This window comes from Salvelinus sp. IW2-2015, unplaced genomic scaffold, assembly GCF_002910315.2.
Source record: "Salvelinus sp. IW2-2015 unplaced genomic scaffold, ASM291031v2 Un_scaffold963, whole genome shotgun sequence".
Taxonomy (NCBI): Eukaryota; Metazoa; Chordata; class Actinopteri; order Salmoniformes; family Salmonidae; genus Salvelinus; species Salvelinus sp. IW2-2015.
In genome coordinates this window covers 367,687-389,661 of record NW_019942666.1, presented here as the reverse complement: position 1 = coordinate 389,661, position 21,975 = coordinate 367,687, and the positions used below count along the sequence as shown (strand labels likewise).

General features: G+C 41.7%; 1 long non-coding RNA gene and 1 pseudogene across 1 annotated transcript in view; both read left to right on the top strand.

The window, feature by feature from the left end:
- LOC112069299 (sodium/potassium/calcium exchanger 3-like) overlaps positions 1-1,458 on the top strand; it is a 25,096-nt pseudogene extending 23,638 nt beyond the window's left edge.
- Positions 1,459-5,940: 4,482 nt separating this feature from the next.
- LOC139024085 (uncharacterized) overlaps positions 5,941-21,975 on the top strand; it is a 26,896-nt gene continuing 10,861 nt past the window's right edge. The window contains exons 1-3 of the long non-coding RNA XR_011475311.1: positions 5,941-6,144; positions 19,337-19,531; positions 20,928-21,020. This is a non-coding gene — a long non-coding RNA (uncharacterized lncRNA). The remainder of the gene's footprint in view (positions 6,145-19,336; positions 19,532-20,927; positions 21,021-21,975) is intronic.

Here is a 21,975-nt window from a genome sequence, read left to right as displayed (position 1 = left end):
TCACACACACACACAAACGTACACTTGTACTGTATGAATTTTGCACACTTTACACCCACCCTCCACACAACGTCTTTACACACACACACAACACAACACACACACACACACCACACACACAACACACACCACACACACACACACACACCACACACACACACACACACACACACACACACACACACACACACACACACTCTATCTCTCTCTCTTGACTCAGTATTTTGTGTGTGTGTGTGTGTGCAGAGACAGAGGGTGATCAAACACCAGTGAGACCAGGGTCAACCAACACATCACCAAGGAGACTCAGACTCTGCAGCTGCCAGGGCTCCGGAGAGCGGCGGTCTTGAGAACGGCAGGAGGGCGGGCGCCGAGAGAGGGCTGAACGGGAGATGCCTTGGTTTCTCTTCTGTCTAGGTCTGGGAGACATGGCCATCTCTAACTCTATTGGCAGCAATGTGTTTGATATTCTGGTGGGCCTTGGCCTGCCCTGGCTTTTACAGACCCTCTGCATTGACTATGGATCAACTGTGAGTATTCCTGCTATTACCCATGTTCTTTTTATTTTTATTTTTACTATTGCCCAACATTGTAGACAGGCTTAGAGCTGATCATGTGTTTCTGGGTCTTCTTCAGATCTCTCTGAACAGTAGAGGATTGATCTTCTCTGTTGCGCTGCTCTTGGCCTCAGTGTTCCTCACAGTGAGTACAGGCTGTACTCGGATCAGCCTAACCCCAATACTAGCTTCAACTTTATTTTAAAACAACTGTCTATAAACCAGTGTGTTGTGCTAATGTTTTCACCTGTAACCTACCTAGAATACCTCCAACAACCTATCACTCTCTATGGTCTATCTATGAAACACACAGAAATGTAGTGTACAATGTTAACTCAAAATGAAATCTAATCTCTCATTTCCCTCCTCCTCTCTTCCTCTGTCCTCAGGTGCTGGGCGTCCACTTAAACAAATGGACTCTGGACCGTCGACTGGGTCTGACCTGTCTCCTCATGTACGCCGTCTTCGTCTGTTTCTCCGTCCTCATCGAGTTCAACGTCTTCATCTTCGTCAACCTGCCCATGTGCCGCGAGATCCTCTGATCCTCGTGCTCTTCCTCCTCCTCTTCCTCCTGCTTTCGCTCCCGGAGGATGTCTTTGCCACAGGTCTTTGCTCCCTGTCTGCTCGCCCCACCCTCGAGTGGATTTTTATCTTGAAATAATAGTTGTTTAATTTATCTTTGGTGCAATACAAGCGAAAGATGAACGGAGATTTGCGTTCGTCTGGTTTTGGCTGGAGAAGAGAAGACGTAAGAGGAAGTCCCATAGGAACATGATGAGGTCAAAGGTCAACCGAACAGGAAGTAGTAGTGACTGCTTCCTGTTAGCTTTCTGTTGCCAGGTAAACTGAAGACATTGGTTTGGATAAACTAAACTGTATTATCATCGACGTCGATGTATAAGCTGCTAACTGACTAAGAGAAAATGATTGGCTAATGGCGATTGATAGCCAATAGGATTGTGTTATTTTCTTACTCTTTGTACATGTTTGGATATGAATATTATACATATTGTTTAAGGTGTTTTAAGTTAAGATGGATGCGCGACAGGATTCCATGTGTGCTGGCTGTAAATATTTGAAGAGAATATTGACATGGAGAAGTTTATTGACATATCGCTCTCAKTTAGACTGGTCRGGTTCTTCAACCGTTCGGTGAAGCGGCAAGAATCAAAGAAGAGGAGGAGGATATTTTTGTTTCAGTTGAGTGCACTGTAGTGACTTGACCAAACAGTGATGCTCTCATGCCAGCCATTTCTTCTCGCAAAGTGTAAGATAGCATGACATGCTAATCGCGAGTCTATTCCTTTAGCTTTGTGCTGTCAGGGAGAGTTCATATTAATCTCTTCTATTTGCAGTAAGAAATATTTATGTACAGTACAGTTTCTCTTGAGTTATTTCGTCTCCAAATATATCCAAATATATGTGGGATATAGAGTTCCAGTCAAAAGTTTGGACACAGCTGCTCATTCCAGGGTTTTTCTTTATTTTTAATATGTTCTACATTGTAGAATAATAGTGAAGACATCAAAACTATGAAATAACACATATGGAATCATGTAGTAACCAAAAAAGTGTTATCACACAAAATCAAAATATCCATTTTATGTATTGAGATAACTTCAAATAGCCACGCCTTTGCTTTACATGACAAGACTTTAGCACAGTCTTTGGAATTCTCTCAACCAGCTTCATGAAGTAGTTCAATTGGAATGCATTACAATTAAACAGGTGTGCTCGTTAAAAGTTAATTGGTGGATTTGCTTTCCTTCCTAATATGTTTGAGCAATCAATTGTGTTGTGACAAGGTAGGAGTAGTATAGCAGACATAGCCTTATTTTGGTAAAGCCAAGTCATATTATGGCAAGAACAGCTCAAATAAGCAAAGAGAAACAACAGTCCATCATTATTTAAGACATGAGGTCAGTCAATCCGGAAAATGTCAAGAACTTTGAAAGTTTCTTCATGCAGTCGCACCAACCGTCAAGCGCTTATGATGAAACTGGCTCTCATGAGGCCCCGCAACAGGAAAGGAAGACCCAGAGTGTTCCTCTGCTGCAGAGGATAAGTCATTAGAGTTACCAGCCTCAGAAATGTGCAGCCAAATAAATGCTTCACAGAGTTCAATAACAGACACGTCTCAACATAAACTGTTAAGAGAAGACTGCATGAATCAGGCTTCATGGTCGAATTGCTGCAAAGAACGCATACTTAAGGACACCAATAAGAAGAAGAGACTTGCTTGGGACAAGAACACAAGCAATGGACATCAGACCGGTAGAATCTGTCCTTTGTGCTGATGAGTCCAAATTTGAGATTTTTGGTTCAACCCACGTGTCTTTTTGAACGCAGAAGTAGTGAACGGATGATCTCGCATGTGATTGGTCTCCACGTGAAGCCATGGAGGAGGAGGTGTGGGGGTGCTTTGCTGGTACACTGGTCTGTGATTATTTAGAATTCAAGGCACACTTAACCAGCATGGCTACCACACAAACACTGCAGGATCCCTCCCATCTGGTTTACGCTTAGTGGGACTATAATTTGTTTTTCAACAGACAATGACCGAAAACCCACCTCCAGGCTGTGTAAGGGCTATTGACTAAGAAGGAGTGTGATGAAGTGCTAATCAGATGACCTGGCTCACATCACCCAGCCTCAAACCAATTGAGATGGTTTGGGATGAGTTGGACACCGCAGAGTGAAGGAAAGGCAGCCACAACGGTGCTCAGCATATGTGGGAACTCCTTCAAGACTGTTGGAAAAGCATTCCTCATGAAGCTGGTGAGAGAATGCCAAGGTGTGCAAAGCTGTCATCAAGCAAGGGTGGCTACTTTGAAGAATCTAAAATAGTATTTGATGTTTTTCCTTATGACATGATTCCATATGTTTATTTGATAGTTTTTGATATCTTACATATTATTCTACAATGTAGAAAATAGAATAAGAAACACCCTTGAATGAGTAGTTGTGTCCAAAACTTTTGACCTGTAACTACACGTATACATTTTATTTCCCTAATATTTCCCCAAAAGTATTGTAAATAAGGGATATCCCTGGAGTGGAAATCCAGCACCGTCACTTTATTGAACAGAGATACGTTATATAATATGTTTCTGTTGTACAGCATCTAGTTGTATGTAACTGTAACTGCTGAACTTTAGAACCCTTTTAGGCTATAGAATCTTGTACAATAGTAGAATACTTTCTACGCAATAGTAGAATATGTTCTACCCCGTTCGAGTACAGCATTTCTACTTAATTAAGGAAAATAATTATTTTTAGAATAGTAGGTGATGTAAGAAAGTACACTGTCGAGTTAAAGCTGGATTGAAGTGTGTGTGTGTGTGTGTGTGTTTGTGTCTGCACCACGCATGTGTGCAAGTATGTTTTTGTGCGTGTGTGTGTGTGTGTCTGTGGGTGTGGGTGGGGGAGGACCATGGAAATCTTGTTAATGAGCAGACATAATCATGATTTATTTATTTATGGATTAATTTATTCACAGATCGTGTCTGCTCTATCGGTATCAGAAAAGAATGTGGATCCAGTTGTAAGTGGAATGCTTTATGTTCTTCTTTCTATGTTATTGAGATTCAGTGTACCAATTATATAATCAAAATACTGGAAATCTGACTATGTTGTTTATATTTAAGAATATAGAACTTTATCATTTATAAGTTTTGTATAGTTCTTATTTCAGATATAGTATATATTGCAGCATTTGAATATTGTAAAAATGAACAGTTTGGCAGATGCAGTACATGGCACATTAACTAGACTGGTTTCGCCACCAGAGGGCATTCAAGTAAGTTTCATTTGGGAGCCATTGAATTAGATTTGATATCTCTTAGTAATAACGGTGTCAGTTTCTACAGTTTCTAGCAAGCAAACCTTTCACATGTATTCTTTAAACAGTGCTTCTTGAACTCTTGTAATATCCCAGGCCCCGTATTCACAGAGTCTCAGAGTAGAAGTGCTAGTCTAGGATCAGGTCCCAGCTGTCCAAATAATCGTATTCATTATGAACTAACAGACCCACCTGATCCTAGATCAGCACCCATACTCTGAAACGTTTTGTGAATACAGGTTCATGTATTCAGTTAAGGCCTCAAACCAACAACAAGTGTGGATGTGTTAATGTATTGGGAGCCAAAGCAGTAACATATTTTGTCAACAACAGTATTGCCACTTTGTATCAGTGCTTTGTATCCACAGCATGTGTTCAAACCAAAAGTGGAGGTGTGCTAACGGCAATGTCTACTATGACTTACTTTTATAAGGATTACCATGGTTACCAGATTAGAGGACCAGTCCGCTATCTTTTTGATGCTTTGTAGCCACACGAATGATCCTCAGACTCAGTGTGTTGTGTTGTATTTGTACATTTTCAATTAGGGCCAGTAAAACAATAAGATTGTTGATTTTGGCACATAGAAAACAGGTTGGGTACTTTTAAGTGAATGGAAGAGGAATTTTGTGTTAGTCTGCATGTCTCTTCATAATACGTCAAATTATTTTCCTGTGTACATTTGAATTAAGGTATTTCATGATCAAAAGGCTCTGTTTTGATTCTGTTATTATACTGTTCATARCAAAAGGGAATATAGGCTATCATAAACCATGGTTAAATAACTTATGACGAGCATATTTATTTGAAAAAAAATACAGTATCTAGAATGTAGGCCTACTTCCCTAATAGGTTTCAACAAGAACCAATGTCATTTTACAGTCATGTCTTTGGAATTGTTTGTAAATCCTCATGTTCTTTCGTGAGGGCCTCTGGTTAACGTAGCCTCTCTTAGTACTCTGTGTTTAGGAGGGATTCGGTCGTATTTGGCTCCCAGGGGCTTTCTTGCAATAAACAGATTTACATACAGTACAATAGTTTCTACATTGTTATTGTTGTGATTATGTATTTTTTTATTTAAGCTTTATTTATCCAGGAAAGACCCCATTGAGTTCAGAAGACCTCTTTTACACCTGACAAGTGTTCATTGGAAAATCAGCAGGATGAGAACACCAAAGGAAGGAATTCATATGGACAAAGGTTGAATAAGGTTTATGGACATAGGTTAGATGAGTTATAAATTGTAGTGATTGTCATGTATTTGGCACAGTAGGCTACTTTTGATTGAAAGTCTTTGGGMGTGTTTGTTTKAGCATTTTACACCAATGTCCTGCAGATGTTCTAATCTCCCACTACATTGAAAAATGAATCAATCTAAACAACTGTGGAATAAGTGTATGTTTATAGGCCTACAGTACATGAACAATAAATAGTAGGTCTGTGAAATAMTCGTCCAASATCCCCATCAGCGCATTCCAGAACTGGTCATGTGARCTAGAGGTTAGCACTCGCGCTGCAGTGTTTTGCCGGGAGAGGGTTGAGCCTGCGCGAGGTGTACAGAACTGAACTGGAGTCGTGCAATGGAGACGTTTTGGCAAGAATGAAACTTCAAAAGAATGAAACTATACAATATGATGCAAAACTATATGAAACAAAAGTAAAACTTMATGAGTTCGCGTTGCACCACGCATAGACCACTTGGAATTGTGTGGTGTCTGCCACAAGAAGACTGGACTTTGTCTTTAGGTAAGCACTTTACGCCTTCTTTATCCTTCAGTGTTTACAAARATTYGTTTCTTTCTAATGCAGTTTTAACAATATTGTCGTTACGGCAAATTGAGATGTGAACTGTAAACGAATGATTACTTGTTCTTTTGATATTGTCATAAATAKAGAGTTTAGTTTACTTAAAAATGTATAGTTTATCGGAGGCTTGGTCTTTCTGGTTGAATAAAGTCTAACAAAAGAATGCACATTAAAGGGGCAATCAGCTGTTGCTACATCCAATTTTGGACTTCAATTACTGATGTGTACTCATTGATACTTGAAGAATAGAACTTGTAAATGCATCATGAGCTGTCATACCACATCAGAACCCAAAATATATATGTTTGTAAACAAAGTAAAAGTAAACAAAAATGGTTAAAACTATAATATTAATATCATGAATGGTCAGTCCTTGCATCCATACCTCTGTCTATACATTTGAGAGTGATTGCATTTATCCAGCCCCATCCCTCAGCTTTTTACCGAAACAGGGACGTGGATCTCCTTTGTTATTATTTCAACTTCTGATTGCCACTTTAAATAGTGTTAAAATGATGAGGGTGTAACTCATAGCTGACAAAGTAATGTCCATATAGACAAACCCTTTCCACTTAGTGATATGCAAGTCTGGATGTGAGTTTTTATGAGGGGCCTGTAGTATCAAGTCAGACTTACTTGGAAAGTCCAAAGGGATGCATAATGTAGATTCATGCATTTGTACACATCAAGCAGTAACACATCTCTTAGTCTAATGCTTTTCCAGTCTAAGAGTAATAACACTTGCACCAATTTCTCCTGGCACAAATAAGAATTCCTCCTGTCCAATGTGCTGTATTTGACTAGGTCTTATCTATAGACTTAACTCCACTTCTGAGTACAGTACACTTAGCCAACCTTAGTCATTCAGGGGTATGCTACTTGTTTGTCCAAGAGATTTGGAACAAGTTCAAAAGAAGCAGGAATATGTCTGGAACAGACATCAAAAGGGGATTTCAGACCATTTATTAGCCTGCTACGGTCATGTTCAGAGGTGTAGCTACTCTGACCGCGTTTGACCTGACCTGGTTCAGTTTGATGTGTTCAGACTTTGTCAGTACTTGCCCCTATACAAACATATCATCATATATCACTATCATATCCTCAAGTAAAAGTATGGAGGCAGTTGTGCTCTTTCTCTCTCTCTCTCTCTCTCTCTCTCTCTCTCTCTCTCTCTCTCTCTCTCTCTCTCTCTCTCTCTCTCTATCTATCTCCCCTTGCTACTCTGTGAAGCGATAGTGGGCTTTCTTCCCATAGCTCGTCCATTCAACTTTCCGTCTTTCCATCCAAGAAGAGCGCATGGAAAACATTGAGGACACATTGGCACAGACCTGTCTAGAGGCTGAACATACAGAAAACATACCACAATCGACTGCATCTCCTGCATCTCCTGTTGGCCAGCAATTGTTACCACATGTTTGTCAATAATCATTTTTAGATATTTTTTCCTGGTTAAAGTTCAAGGGAGAGAGATTTTTGGCGGCTGGTGGGTTACGAGGATATGAATCAGCAGATAGGATTTTATTTTTTTACAACTGGACAACAGGTTTTGACCATGGCTTGATTTTGTTAATATGGTAGTAGTCCCTTGTTTCCCATAGCCAGGCCCAGACCATGTCCTCATTGTAAGTTAAGCCAGATACTGTCTGTATCTCGTTCCAGGTGTTTTTTTTTCCTTTGGAGGGGAGCATGGAAGGTTATTTTAGGAGCCAGGAGTCTTTGTTTTCTACTGTATAAACTACCTTGAGACTGAGACTTAAGTCTGATAACTGTTGGTCCAACAGGTGTTTGTGGATGTTGGACTGTAGACTTGTTTTGTGCACCAGAACCTTGATGTGTGACAGAGTAGTTACACATGTAGGTATACAGTCTGAAAGCTGCATGTCTAGGATGTATACAGGCTCTTAACAGCCTATGCATACCTGCTACGTAAACCTCTAGCGCCCTGACCCAAACAGGGCCGGCTACTGTAGTGTACGAAGGCCCTTCAAATATGATGAGCCGCTGGGCGTGGACCCCCTACTAAATAAATCATATTTTTTGTGAGCCGCCAATTAAGTTCCTGAGAGCCACATGCAGCTCTCAAGCTTCGCAGTGACTATCACTGGTGCAGAGGAAGACAGGCAGGTGCAAAGGCTATTTGCATATTGATGGAAAAATATAGGAAATACAGGATAGGAAAGAAAGAAAAATTGATCAAATTTTAACCCAACTTGTTCTGTAGGTATAATAAAACCATTATTTAATTTAGTAAAAAAAAAATAGGTAAAAAAAAAAAAAAAAATAGTCCAGCAGTTGGCAAATATGTACAAAAAATGTATTGCACACAAGACACCTGTCTGATTTGAACCTGTCTGAGTGGACTAATCCATTGTGGAGGCAGCGGGGATGTCACACCAGTATCACCAGTAGTACATTTACAATTAATTACCAACATTTATCATCTACAATGTGTGTTTGGTTACGGTAATTTCTGTTCATGCATTCAATATATAATTATTACTGTCTTACCGTTGTCATTGTAGGAGTGGACACGTTGTTTGCAGAGCACACAACCTAGGCTACACTTGTGAGAATTTTGGGGGGGTTTATTTCATTCCATTTACGATTTGTCAATTTATTAATTGTCTTTTGTTTGGAATACTCCTGTCAATATTGAGTAAGGACGTGCACCTGATTACGCATATAGAAGTAGGCCTAGGCTACCTGGCCTGCGCACAAAATTAGACTTATAAATGTTCCCATTTGGGGATCTGATAGTATTTCTAATTGTCTTAACTCACAACTCTCGGTCGACCAACAGCCTATCAACCAATCGACCAGTCGACTAAATGGGGTCAGCCCTAATATACTGTATATAATGGCTATATAAACTCTGCGCCTCAAACAGCAAGTTAACAAAGTCTGTTTTTACATCCATCCAAGATTTATTTTATTCGGGGKCAGCCCTACTATATATATATATATATTATTTCTACTGACCCCTGGCGCCCTGTTGCGGACCACCGGGGGTCCCTGGATCTCAGTTTGAGAACCCCTGAACTAGAGCATTGGCTAAGTCAGAGGTTGCAAATGCGGTCTAGACACATTTCTCTGCCTTCTGAGGCGACACTGGAATATCCATGGTTTTGGAGTGGGTGATGTCATCAGGAAGCAGGCACTCAAGTTACAGCCGTGAGGATTGCACCGTTTTGTTCCCCAAAGACATATCCCACTGAACGCTTTCACAGGACCAGACTGTACCGGTGGCGTTACTCCTGCACGGCATAGAAACACACACACACACACACACACACACACACACACACACACTTTCTGTCTAGGTTCAAACATCTTCAATATCACTGGTCTTCCAATTATGGCTTGAGGAAATGATTCTGTAACTGTATATTTAGGATTTATTACCCTGCCAGTTTTAAATTCATATTAAATCTCACTGTGGCCTACATAACTTTATAACTTTTATTTAACGTGTATTTAACCAGGCAACTCAATTAAGAACACATTCTTATTTACAATGACGGCCTGGCAAGAGGAAAAATACCTCCTGTTGGGACAAGGGCTGGGACACTACTGTAGATTCCCAAAACTGGAGTTTTTGAATACTTTTTCCTTKATTTTCAAGGGGAACTAAAGTKATTGGAATTCAGAATCTGCCCGACAGAGAGAGTATTGGAGTGCTCAGCTGACCCTGAACTACTCTCCCCACATAATACTATATATTATGGCCTACTTTGGTTTCCTTTCAACACCACATAGTGCTGGTGGGTTCAGTTTGAGGCCTAGTGGAAGGGTTTGGGTGGAGTCGCCATTTGTAACCAACATCCCTCTTGGTTTCTTGGCCTTGCTCCCTCRTTTCGTCTTTATCCATCTCTCTTTCCTCTCCCTCCCCCCATCTCTCTCTCCCTCCGCCCCATCCTTCCTGGTCTCCCAATCTCTGCTTCCCAGTGTTGGGGTTCCCCTAACAGGCTATTATGCATAAACATAAATCCTAACACCAGTGGCTAAGACATCTGAAGAGAGAGAGAGACATTACACATAATTCTTCTAAGTGGAGAACTACATCCTCGGTCTTCACCCTTATTTCTGGTTCTCGTTTAGTGGGGAGTTGCCCAGTGCTTTGAGTCATGTGACTCAATTCAGAATGTGCTAAAATAACTCCCAACTTTTCCGCTTGGTGTTGACCATAGAGCAGAAATCACAGAGTGGAAAGTAAGTTTTGATAGGGCGGTGGTGGCGGTGCCTGGTGCTTGCTGTAACAACAGATTAAGTTGAGGTGGCTGTGTTTATTTTGAGCTTGTATTCTCTCCATGTGTTTCTCCAGAGACCTCTGTTAATGCTGGTCATTGGAATTACAAAGTTTATCCTTCTAGTCACTGTAAACAACTACTACTATAACAAGCAACATGCCTACTTGGTGGGCTATGTACTGCTATGCAATGTTGATTATAGTGTTGCCACGATACCAATATCGCGATACTAGGAAGTAAGGACGCAAAGGAAACAAAACATGAAGCGGAGTACATTTCCTGAGGAGAACAGTCCTCATGTTGGAATCAAACAGCTTTATGTTGTCACCCAGAGTCATATTTGTTTCTTTCCCGAGCTATAGCACARAATATTTTACAAAAGTAGGTTTTAAAGGACCATCGAGTTGATTGTTCTTCGTGTTTTTTTTTCTGCCAAGGAAAATCCGGTGTCGTCGTATGGTGATACTGGTATCATGACAACACTAGTTCATGACTCTTTATAAGCTCCTATGCTCAGTCACTYCATACCCCTCTGAGAGTAATATGGGTCTACAAAGCATCTCAGAGTAGGKACGCTGATCTAGGATCTGTCCGTATAATCTAGGATCTGRCCATATAATGGGATTCGTTATGATCTAAAGGAAAAAGGGATCTTAGCTAGCGAACGTCTCAGCTGCCTTCACGTAACTCAACGCGTGTTCTGCGGTCGTCTAAACCCACCACGTGTGTCTCCTTCAAGCAGAAAGTTGGCCGGCACAACAGAGTGACGACGTCTGCCGCTTAACGACACTTGTTTCTTTCCTTGGAAGACTAAAGTGTTTTTTTTTAAACTACCTTTAAATAGTGCCAGGTTCTTCTTCCATCCCCTATCAGGCCAAAGTCATCATTCTTCGAGCTAGATTGTCTGGATAGTTTATGGAACCTCCTCAAGTATCTCTTTCTTTTCGTCTTTGTCTCTCCCTTCGTTGTTCTCTCTCCATTACAAAGCAATGGAATGCTCTGTAGCTACAGTATCTGTTGTTTAGCTTCAGTGTCTGTGTTTCATCTTTCCCTTCTTTCCCAAAGTACAGTCTGTGTTTTAGGTGGTTCGTGCTTGTCATAACTGCACGTAAAGGTTCTATTGGGCTAAGTCTTRARAGTTCGTAAGGTGTGAACRTTCAAGCCATGTAGGGCCTCAAGCTTTTTCTTAGGACTACAGTTAGTTATATTACGTAACCAACAGAGCTTGGGGACTTATAGGGCATCAACTAGGAACCTGTGACTCTAYTGTGAATCTCATTCCGCTCTGTTGCCTCCAGGTCTCTCACCCTATCCAGTYTTACTCCTGGGCCATGTTCAGTAGGGAGAACATGTTGTGAAATTGGGAGGTACTAGCTGAKTTTTTCCAATCAGGACACATATTTTAGTTTTCCGTTGCAATTTTRTTTTCTACAGTGTAGCCTATTMAACACTACCTGTGATGTTCCTTCTCTCTCTGAATCTGCCCTGTTCCACCTCTCTTTGTTGATATTTCTCTCTCTTGCTCTCACAGCAACAAGAGGCCGTTGCACTTCAGTGCTTTGTCATCTGGGTGGACAGAGGGGGAATTTATTATCTGTGACTAAGGCCTTGAAGGTTCTTGAAGAATCTGGCAGAGGATGAATAAAATAGGAGGAGAAGAAGGGGAAAGGTTATCTTRACTGTATGTCTCAGACAGCTCTGACATTTCCCAGATCTCCCTTTAATTGCACGCTAATGTTTCAGCACCAAACATATGGGTCACTTAGCCTGATCCCAGATCTGTTTGAGCTGTCTTGTCGACCTATGTTCATTGTAACACTAAAGAGTCTGTACAGATCTGGGACCAGGCTATGGGCCGCTTGGTTCATCTGGTCCTGCATCAACTCCTCCTTAACCAGACCCACATACAGAACAGAAAAGCTATCTCGCCATATGTAAACAGGATGGTCCGGAAAGTTCTTCCTGTCAGTCTCTGCTATGGGGCCAGCTCTGATTAAACTACTGTAACTGTACCTCTGCAGCTGAGGAATCCTCTTCAAGCTGCAGACAAGCATGCCTTAAGTAAATAACTGATCTCTGTCTCTCTCCCCCTCTCTCTCTTAAATACACATGCACGCAGTCACACACACTCCCTACGCTAAGGTTGCCTATGGTCTGAGCAGTAACAGGACCCCCCCCACATGGGAGCTGTGTTCTGTCAGTGTTCCAGGGTTGCTGTCTGTGTGTTTATCCAGCTGCCTGCTACCCCTCTTTATCTGTTATTACAGCGGGACCACTGCACAAGTGGTGTCATTTCACGCAGGATTTCACTCAGGCAGTATGATGGGCGACTCGGGTAAGGACACACGCAGTTTTAAGCAGTGTCGTTTGTACTTTAATAGCCTCTCTTGTGTTGTTGTGTGTGGTAGTGTGTGGTGTGTGTGTGGTTGTTGTTGTGATTGTGTTGTGTGTCTTGTGTGTGTGGTGGTGTGTGTGTGTGGTTGTGTGTGTGTGTTGTGTGTGTGTTTGTGTGTGTGTGTGTGTTGTGTGTGTGCTGTGTGTGTGTGTGTGCATATTCGGTGCGTTCAGTGCGCGCAGTGTATGCTGTTATAAAGTTGAAGGTGATAGCCTTCAACAGGTCCCCATGCAACCACAGAAGTGTCTTGAGAGTGACAACCAGATTGAGTCTAGACCTTAACAGAATGGTTGGGTGTGAGGACTGATTGTTTTCTGTCTGTTTCTGTTGAGTTTACTTTCTGCTGTGCTGTTGTTAGGCACCCAATAGGACATTACTTTGTGCTATTCAGGCTGTCTGGGTTGGCTCTCTAATAAAAGTTGTTTCTCCCATAAAGTCTCGGGCTGGCAATGATAGAGGAAGTGGAAAATGTTCTTTAAATTAGTGTAGCGATTGGCAGATGTTGGCAACGTTGTGTCATGCCAATCCCTTTGTGATCATGTTAAACCATGTGCTCTGCTGCACACCACACACACACACACACACACACCACCACACACACACACACACACACACACACACACACACACACACACACACACACACACACACAGCACAGCACCAACTACACATCTCATTCTATTTTGTAGATAGGTGACCGAGAACACACCACAACTACAGAGTAGAGTTGGTCCGTCTGGTGGCCGGTGTCTCTGTGTTGCTGGATTGCAGTGCCAGGGGCCTGTCTGTGTTCCTGTGTGGAGTAACTCACTCAGATGGGTCTTTGTTAGTCTGTGCAGCGTGAGGCGCACACAGCACTGCACACACATCACGTGTCATCTCTACACACCAGCCCAACACACGGCCAATAACAACATTCCTCTGATTTGTGTGTGAAATATCCTCTCTCTTTGAATGGACTATGATATGGATAAGCTTTGCATCACTTTGAAATGCTTCGTCGTCTGAACTGGATGTCAAACATTCTTGCGTTGGATACAGTTAAAAAGGGCAATAGTCTAATAGGTTTCCATCACCGTGGATTCTCTCTGTTTTATTTTACTGTGCTCAGATGAAAGTATATCTCTGTTATTACTGTGCTCCAGATGAAAGTATATCTCTGTTATTACTGTGCTCAAGATGAAAGTATATTCTGTTATTACTGTGCTCCAGATGAAAGTATATCTCTGTTATTACTGTGCTCCAGATGAAAGTATATCTCTGTTATTACTGTGCTCCAGATGAAAGTATATCTCTGTTATTACTGTGCTCCAAGATGAAAGTATATCTCTGTTTATTACTGTGCTCCAGATGAAAGTATATCTCTGTTATTACTGTGCTCGACAGATGAAAGTATATCTCTGTTATTACTGTGCTCCAGATGAAAGTATATCTCTGTTATTAACACTTCTGATGTGGTGAAGCTTTCTCTTCTAGAGCTGGGTGTTGCCAAGGACCTCACCATGAGATATTATCACGATGCGTAGGTGCCAATGCGATATGTGTTGCGATTCTATATGTATCACGATTGATCACGATTCTATATGTATTGCGATTCAATATTGCGATTCGTTGGTCCAAACATATTGCTCACCACACTATATGTCTGCTATAGACGGACAAGAGGGAGCCATGATAAAAACGTGTTCTGATCAGCCATGGAAATAAACGTGCTGAAGACATGTTGGCTCACCATTTAAAAAATATATATATTGTGGCCAAGCTATAGGAGGAGAAATACCAAAATGGTGGTGCAGGTACAGCTGACTAGTGCTAGCTAATGTTAACTACCTTTTTTTTTTTGAGAATCGATTCTTGTAGTCATAGAATCGTTATAATATAGTCAAAATAATATTGTGATACTCTACTGTATCGATTTCTCCCCCATCCCTATGGTCTTGTTTGTCTACACGCTCGTCTAGTCTCTACCAAACTGAACCAGTGGAGTGAACAGAATGACATTTCCACAGTTCATTCTGCCTGAGCTGATCTGCCACTGTACTCCGCACGGCTCCGGGACTGTCTTCCTGTTAATCCCAATACCCAGCATGCAATGTGTGTCTCATGTTATGGTTTGTGACAGAGTGTTAACCCCAGATAGGTAGATTCCATTCATTTCAATGAGAGGTATGCGTACATAGTAGCCTACACACAGCAGCGCCACTGAGTTATTAGACTGTAGGAACACACATCAGAGGATATGAGAGTTGCTATAGGAACTAGAATCTTCATCAAATCAGACTGTTCCCAGAACAGGGAAAAGGGATATGTGGTGCAGACATTTGTTAGAGACACAGTCAGAACAGTAAGGAGTGCTGTCCGGGAAATGTCCTCTGCAGCAGGTACTTAGTTGATGTTTTGTTTTAATTTTCTCTGCTAGTCGACGGCTCTCGTGTCAAACCAGACTTCCCCCTTTTTAAAGACAGGCTATATTTTTATTGTACATTTATTAAACCAGGTCGTCCCGTTGAGGTCAGAAGACTTCGTTCCCAATCCCCTTTCTGCTGACAAGACAACAGGTGGACCTTACGGTTACAACGTTTTCCCAGTTGGGTTTTACAACGCACCATGGTTGGATTTACAGAGCCATTTCCCGAGAAAGTCCCTTGACAATGACCTGGCAGGGTGAAGGAGCATGTGTTCCTCCGTTATCACTGTGTTCCCCAGCCTAAATAAAACAGCCATGCAGAACTGGAGATAACCCCAATGTCTCTGGGAGCCAGTCAGGAAACAGCGGGCCTGTACAACGACAGGCTTCCAGCCACAGACAGACGGACCAGCTGGGGATCGGGATGGACTGAAAGCGCCTTTCACTTCATGGTCAGGTTTCTTTAGAGTCTTTCACAATGGTAGCAATAATCTCTGTATTCTAGTGTGGGAGGCTCATTCGAGAACAAATAGAAGACGTGGTTTCTGTTTGGAATGGGGGAACGCGGTGGAATGTTGAACGATGATGACACACTTAAAAGCCTCCGTTACCCTGCACACAACACCGTGCTGAACTGATGAATAAGTTCCCTATTAATTCTGCCTAACTCCGGCTGAGAATGTCTTAGCACAGAGKCTCCTGCCAGTACTGCGCTATCTGACAGGAAACTAGGCCGTTCCATTGCTCTCCTCTGTTTCTTTTATTCTCTTTTCTGGGGGATCACTTCCTTCCTGTTGGAGATGAAAGTGAATAGAACATCTCACTGAACTGCTGCCAGAGAGGGAGGAGAGGGAGGAGAGGGAAGAGACAGGAGAGAGGGCAGGGGTCCTGCTAATGGCTTCAGCCTGGAATGGAGAGAGAGAGGGGGAGAGAGGAGAGAGAGAGAGGGATGCACAACTGTCCCCTTTCATCTACAGCCTCCAATAACACCCCTCAACTATGCATACACATTTTGTGCATACACATACACACTTTCATTCTCGCACATAAACAAACACACAGACAAGCACACAGAAGAATAGTGTCTTGCAGCCCTAGGTGTGAGCATGTCTGGGGATAACGCAGGTTGACATTTATTGGGAAGAATTTTATCCTGGAGGCAGAACTGGGGTTTTCCCACTAGATGGGACAGCTGCAATGTCAAAATTGGCTATATTTTTTAAAAATCTAAAATTAGCRTTTTGGTTTTAATTTTAGATTAGGGTTAAGCATTAAGGTTAGCAGTGGGGTACATCCATTTGAATTCAATCACTTTTTGACAGCACCCCTTTTCATTTGAACGAAACCTTCCATACACATTTGCCCATTGTGGAAGTGCTCAGAAAGTTTCGGTTGAGATTTATATAATTTAAATCATAGACCATGGGTGTCATGATCATTGATGTCATTTCAATCATAGAAATATATTTCATAGAATGGACCTATCCCTTCAGACCACTGCAATTTAGCTGGTACACCATTGAAATGTACATTTAATTGACATTTGAACTTCTAATTCAAATCAAATCAAATGTTATTTGTCACATACACATGGTTAGCAGATGTTAATACGAGTGTAGCGAAATGCTTGTGCTTCTAGTTCCGACAGTGCAGTAATTTCTAACAAGTCAACTAACAATTCCAGAACAACAACCTAATACACACACATCTAAAGGGGTGAATGAGAATATGTACATATAAGTATATGGATGACCGATGGCCGAACAGCATAGGCAAGATGCAATAGATGGTATAATTTTAATTTTTTTATTTTTTATTTCACCTTTATTTAACCAGGTAGGCAAGTTGAGAACAAGTTCTCATTTACAACTGCGACCTGGCCAAGATAAAGCAAAGCAGTTGGACACGTACAACAACACAGAGTTACACATGGAGTAAAACAAACATACAGTCAATAATACAGTAGAAAAATAAGTCTATATACAATGTGAGCAAATGAGGTGAGATAAGGGAGGTAAAGGCAAAAAAGGCCATGGTGGCGAGGTAAATACAATATAAGTAAAACACTGGAAGGGTAGATTTGCAGTGGAAGAATGTGTAAAGTAGAAATAGAAATACAAAATACAGTATATACATGTGATATGAGTAATGTAAGATATGTAAACATTATTAAAGTGGCATTATTTAAAGTGGCATTGTTTAAAGTGACTAATGATCCATTTATTAAAGTGGCCAGTGATTGGGTCTCAAAGTAGGCCGCAGCCTTTCTGAGTTAGTGATTGCTATTTAGCAGTCTTATGGCCTTGCGATAGAAGCCGTTTTTCAGTATTCCAGGTTTGATGCACCTGTAGTGACCTCGCCTTCTGGATGGTAGCAGTGTGAACAGGCAGTGGCTCGGGTGGTTGATGTCCTTGATGATCTTTTTGGACTTCCTGTGACATCAGATGTTGTAGCCGTCATGGAGGGCAGGTAGTTTGCCCCCGGTAATGCGTTATGCAGACCGCACCACCCTCTGGAGAGCCTTGTGGTTGAGGGAGGTGTAGTTGCCGTACCAGGCTGTGATACAGCACGACAGGATGCTCCCGATTGTACATCTGTAAAAGTTTGTCAGGGTTTTGGTTGACAAGACAGCGCTGTTGCACCTTCATCACACTGTCTATGTGGGTGGACCATTTCAGTTTGTCTATGATGTGTACGCCAAGGAACTTAAAACTGTCCACCTTCTCCACTGCTGTCCCTTTGATGTGGATAGGGGGGGGTGCTCCATCTGCTGTTTCCTGAAGTCCACGATCATCTCCTTTGTTTTGTTGACGTTGAGTGAGAGGTTGTTTTCCTGACACCACACTCCGAGAGCCCTCACCTCCTCCCTTTAGGCTGTCTTGTCATTGTTGTTAATAAAGCCCACTACTGTTGTGTCGTCTGCAAACTTGATGATTGAGTTACTAATTACTACCACAAAGATGACCAGTGTCAAATACCCACTGTCAAATGTCAACTAATATAGTCATATCAATTCTATTGTCTATATTTCTATGATTTGAATAGGTTWCCTATGGAAGGTTTACAGTATGATAATAATAACAGATATTCCCTTTCTAGACAACATTCTCTGATYTGTGTACCTCCAACCATCTTTGTGGTACTATTTGAAAGATCTAGAGGAAAAAGAAACGCACACCTATTTAGGCGAGGTGCTGGCTAGCGGAGTGGAAAACATGAAAATAAAGGAGAGCCGCARACTCTAAGAGCTCAGATGCAAAAAAATGTAATGTCCAACGTTCGACAGGCAAGCTGTCTTCATCAGGGTTGGAAAGATAACATTTTTATTTGAATCCCATTTTAATACATTTATCAGCCAAAATATGACACCGTCCCTGTATTCAAGAGCATGTTGTGTCTCAACTGATGGCAGGCACAACACAAAAGCCCCAGATGGTGTAAAATATGTTCTAAGCTACACCATATGCGAATACGAAAAATCAGAGTTTACAAATATTTTGAAAATTGAGGTAAAACAAAATGACATGCAATGTTTAGTTTAAATCAAAAGGAATGCTGTCAAAAAGTGATTGAATTCAAATGGCTTTACCCAGTGTGGTTAAGTGCAGGGTTAAGGTTAGGGTTAGGTTTAAAATCAGACTTTATGACTTTATAGCTGTGCCAGCGATTGACCATTCTGCAGAGCTGCCCCCAGAAGAATATTCATGACAAAACGCTAACCTGCGCAGATAAAATTGTTGATGAARGCCCTTGTTTGGTCTATGGGAGAGGAAATTAAAAGTTATTGTAACATCAAGSGTARATCYAGGTTCACTGGAAGACTGAAACAGGCCAAACAGCCTGTATTAACTTACTATGGGAAAAAGGAGAGGAATAACAATGTTGGAACCATGGCTGTAATTGCTGGAAAATAGATTAAATGAAAGGACATGGGAAAGAAGCTAGCTAGAGGGACAGAGKGAGGGAAGGAGTTTGATACTATCCTACTAGCCTCTGCAATTTGTTGACTTGCTGTGGCCATAGATGGAATTTTATCCAGTCTCACCACAGCTAATCTGTCTGTCTGTTTGTTTGACCCCATAGGACTCCGGCCGACGTCAACACAGACGTCTAGACCTAAACACAGACGTCTAGACCTAAACACAGACGTCTAGACCTAAACACAGACGTCTAGACCTAAGCATGGCTGCTACGCTGCCATCTACGCTGCCATCTACACTGCACTCTACGCTGCCCAGACCAGACTGTCATATGGACAGGAGCTGGAGCTTCTTTAAGGTAAGTTAAGCTTACTCTTGTTAGAGAGAGTACAAAGACGAGAGAGAAAGGGACGAGATAAGACGAGGGGATGTAGGTGATGATATTACATTAGAGAGACAGAGAGAGTTTCATACTGTCCTGGTAGAYCCTATAAGAAGAACAACAACAACAATTCCCTGTCTGCTCTCTTAATGTGGCCAGAAACTGAATTTCCATCAGRCCCACCACCAACTGTATGTGTTCGTGCTTGACTCCATATACACTCTCAGAAAAAAAGTACTGAATTGTACTTAAAGTGTACAAACGCTTGTCACTGTAGTGGTACCCTGTAAGGTATGTCCACTGTTCCATTATTTGTAGGTATGTAATTGTAGTCTTGCATCTTAAAAGAGACAAAATATAGAAATCTGCCTTTTTAGGGTACCACCACAGTGACAAAGCCGTTTGTTCCTTTTAAGTGGCAAAAATGTACCACTTCTCTATACCAAGGCCCTCATGTGTACACGCCTCTCCGCCATCCCACTTTTGACACCAATTTAGCGAATTTGGTGGGCTGTGCCGACCGGGATTCAAACCTGCGTCCAGCAACTGCCAAGCCAACACCTTAACCAGTACGCCAAGAGGGACCTATTGACAAGGTCGCTCAGTGTTTGGTTAAGGTTGCTACAATATTAATTACAGCTCTTTATTGTCACATGCGTTCATGTTGCCTTTATAAAGACTTCAGAACTGGCAGCGGACATGCTCACACTTGAACTAACATAACCACAGACCACTTAAACTGGTACAACGTTTCAAAATCACGGGTGGCCAAAAATAACTAACTGAAAGCCACGCCCCCACTAAGCCATACCTCTGATGATTGTATAAAAATGTACCATTATACTATATTATCCACACATGTACCCTAAATGGTACCATTATACTAGATTATCCGCACATGTACCCTAAAAGGTACCATTATACTAGATTATCCACACATGTACCCTAAAAGGTACCATTATACTAGATTATCCACACATTTACCCTAAAGGTACCATATTAACTAGATTATCTCCCACATGTACCCTAAAAGGTACCATTATACTAGATTATCGCACATTTACCCTAAAAGGTACATTATACTAGATTATCCACACATGTACCCTAAAAGGTACCATTATACTAGATTATCCACACATGTACCCTAAAGTACCATGTATACTACATTATCCACACATGTACCCTAAAATGAACCATTATACTAGATTATCCACACATGTACCCTAAAAGGTACCATTATACTAGATTATCCACACATGTACCTTAAAAGGTACCGAACAGTGCCATGTGAGCTCATATGTGTACCTCTAAAGGTACATACCCCAGGGAAAAATACTGTACCCTAACCGTACCATTTTCTCTGAGAGTGCAGGACTCAGACGGACTCACAGACTCAGACCTAAGCATGTCTGCTACGCTGCCCAGACCAGACTGTCATACGGACAGGAGAGGAAGCTTCTTTAAGGTAAGTTAAGTTTACTCTTCAGTTTATTCTTTAGCTTACTTTTGTCCCAAGGTTTATCTTGTGTTGCCACATAGTGTAACAGCGCTCAAATTGAGGACAGATGGAGAGTGTGAGGGTTGAAGAATGCCTGCTGCAGTCGTTGGAATCATGACAAATGCACACACATAAAAGACAAACACACACACACACACACACACACACCATGGAGTAGTCAGCCCTTTATGCAGCCTCTGGTTAAACCCTTTCATGACGTTGTTTTAGGAACACGGTCTATTCCTAGAGACATAATGAGCARGGTCRGTCTTAGTTTCATGCTGCTGTTTCTTCCATCAGTATCCTGTCCCGTCATCTCTCCCTCTAGTCAGACCACACTAACTGCCTCTGAGAGTTATCCAATCGTCCTGTCATAATCGTTCTGTTATCCAATCTTCATGGCTGCAGTGTGCTATCCGCTATATATCCGGTAATAGAGGGATGCCTTCTACTGTAACTGTTGTATATTTAGCCATATACTGTTGCTTAAGTTGATAACGTTTACACAAGGTGTCTACAGTAAATAGAGAATTGAGACGAGGTTATGGATGTGTGCAATGTAAAGAGTTACGGAGGCTTACGGAGTAAATGGATAAACTGACAGAGAGACGTGAGATTGTACTGTCGCTTCTTTTCTCTTTTCTCCCTCTGTCTCTCCATCCCCTCTCTCTCTCTGTTTCTCTCGTTTCCCGTCCCCAGTCTTCTCTATCTTTTATTTCTATCGATCTTCTTTTTCTCCCTCTGTCTTCCATCGTCTCTCTCTCTCTTCTCTGTTTCCCCGTTTCCTTTTTTTTTTTTTTTTTTTCGTCCCCTGCTCTCTCTCTCTCTCTCCATTCTCTCTCTCTCTCCTCTCTCTTTCTCCTCTGGTCTTCCATCCGTCTCTCTCTCTCTTCTCTCTTTCTCCTTCTCCACTCTTTCTAAG